This window comes from Hipposideros armiger, unplaced genomic scaffold, assembly GCF_001890085.2.
Source record: "Hipposideros armiger isolate ML-2016 unplaced genomic scaffold, ASM189008v1 scaffold_134, whole genome shotgun sequence".
Classification (NCBI taxonomy): Eukaryota; Metazoa; Chordata; class Mammalia; order Chiroptera; family Hipposideridae; genus Hipposideros; species Hipposideros armiger.
Window position 1 is genome coordinate 3,249,619 of NW_017731484.1, and position 2,710 is coordinate 3,252,328.

Genomic DNA, 2,710 nt, shown 5'->3' on the forward strand with positions numbered 1-2,710 from the left:
CATAGTCACGCACTCAGGGACAGCTTCACGGTGGGTGCGGCCTGCTCTCAGAAGGCCCCGTACTTGGTCTACTGATCCACTGCTGCTGTCTTGAAATTCTTAATTGTTTTTTTTTTTAAAAAGATTTTTATTGGGGAATTGGGGGAAGGGGAACAGACAAGTTGCTGTCCTTTCGTTCTTCAATCTAGTTGTGGAGGACGTTGCTTAACTGGCCCAAGTTGGCACCATCATTGCGCTCTTCCCGGGTGAGGCAGATCAGTCCCAGCTTCTGGACGGCTGCTCACTGCAGCTGCTGGCCACTCATGCTGGCTGCTGGCTACACACGGTAGCCCATGGTAACCCACTGCAGCAGGGGCTGCAGCCTACGCCGTTGCTCACGGCAGCCCAGCTCCAGGTTGAGCTGTTGTTCAGCATCTTAGCTGTAAAGGGCTCAGTGTCATTGGCCCTCATATGTGGGATCCAAACTGGGGCCCTCTGGTGTCCCAAGCCAGCTCTTAACCATCGTACCACTCAAAATTCTTAATTTTTAAGTAAGGGGTTGGGCATTTTCATTTTACACTGGGCCCCCATAGTTATATAGCTGGCCTTGCTTTGCTTTTTGTTGTCTTCCCTTTAGTATCTTTTGAATTTTGAACGATGGAGACCTTTAAAAAAAGTTTAATAACTAAATACCACAAAGGGTAAGAACAAAGAAGGACACATTTATTAACGGTTGCACACATTTAGAAATGTCCACACGTCACTGCGGTGCACAGCTACTGCACACACACCCACACTCCATATGTCCAATCCACAGTCCAGCTGACTCCCACAGAACCTGAGTGACATGTAGAATGCTACCTCCATGAAGGACAGACAGAGCTGTGCTCCGGGACACCTACGCCTGTGCCAGGTCTATGCTGCTGCCCAGGACAAACCAATTCTTATTCCACAGTTGGGGTGGGGAGAAGAGGCTCCCCAAACTTCCTCCCTGACCCCGTCTCCTCTGCCCTGCCTCTAGGAGAATCTTCCAAGTCAGATGACACCCAGAAGTCATAGGCTAACATCCCCAACTCTTCTTGGAGCTCAGGAAGGATACTTATGTGGCCATGGAGACCCTAAGAGGTCATCTTGGCTGCCCTCTTCAGGCTGGGCATTATCTATGCTGTCTGTAGCCAGGAGAAAAAGATTATGGCTTTAGAGTTTGCAGGGACAGAGAATCCATGAGCTCCCCAGGCCCCTTATGCAAGTATTTTTCACCGATGTGGATTCTTGTCTGGATCACTGATGTTGCAATTTTTGCCCATTTCACACTAAGCTTAAGAAACTGGGATTCTCCTGCCTCACAAATCTCGAAGTGCTGACCATGCCCAGAGGCCGTGAACAAGCTTAGAGCAGCAGCACAAGGAAAACAGCCGCTCTTCAAGTGTCCTTGGAGCGTCCCATGCCAGTCAGCCTGGAAGGGAAGAGCACTGCTGCCCTCTGGTGGCCATTTGGCAGAGGCTCAAGAAGCCATCCTGGGGGTGGTGTCCCCTTGGCTGTCTCTGGGACAGCAAGCTTTGAGTCCTTAGGTAAATGAATGTCCTTTCACTGTTCCTAAAACACAGCAAGCTTGTCCTTTTCTTGGGGTCTTGGCCCTTGTTGCTCTCTCTCCCTGGAATGCGCTTCTTCCTGATCTCAGGCGACAGCCCCTTTCTCATTCTCTGGCCCTTGGGCCAACCAAACGTTACCTCTTCAGGGAAGCCCTCCTGGACCACTTTGTCTGAAACAGCGCCCAATCCTCGCCCCTGTGCCTCTCTCCCCCATCACCTTGTTCCACTCTGTTTCAGCACTTACTTGCTGCTTGAAACTATCTGTGTACATTCTGTGTCTATGGCTTCTCTCCCTCGCCAGAATGTAGGGTCCAGGAGAGTAGGGTCCTTGTCTGTTTCGTTTGTCACTGGACCTCAGTGCATCATATGTAATACTCAAAAATACTTGTTGAAGGAATAAATAAATGCATAGCAACAAGAGCAACTGAGATTTAAGTGGAGCTTCTGGTCCTCAAACCCACACCCTGATGTAGGCAGGGCACATACAACCCCCATTTAACAGATAGACAAGCGGAGGCTCAGAAAGATTTAAGGGAGTTGCCTGAGCGCCCAGCCAGGAGGAACGAGCCAGCCCCTGGCGGCTTTTCCTGGGATTCTTCAGTCTGATATTCTGGAGGGGGTTGAGGGCTGTCCCAGGACGGGACAGCTGTGCCCTCACGTGAGGGTCAGACTCTCACTCCCTGGCCCTGCTCACTGGGGGAGGCTGAGCAGCACCCTTGTCCAGCGCTGGGCTGTGGCTTTGTGGGTGTGTGGTGGCATGGGCCAGGAAGGCCTGTCCACAGGACTCCAGAGGCAGTGGCCTGTCTGTCTGCAGAGATGAGCACTCCGGAGTAGGAGTATGTTTGGGGAGGGCAGGTGACAGGAAAGCTGGAGTCGGTGAGGGAAGTGTGACTCCTCCAGGCCAGGATTTAACTGTGATATTCTAAGTTTCATCCGGACCCCTGAGGGCCCAGCCCTGTCCCTACTACATTCATCCAGAGGCAGGGGGCTGCCCTCTAATTCTGGGCCCAGCCCAGACGTGAGGGGACCCAGGGCTCTGCCACAGAGTCTAGGCTGCCTGGGCTGAGCCTGGGCCAGCGGCGGGGCTGGTGGGGGTCCGGGACGACCAGGCCCAGGGCAGGCTGTGTCTTTGGGCGTCC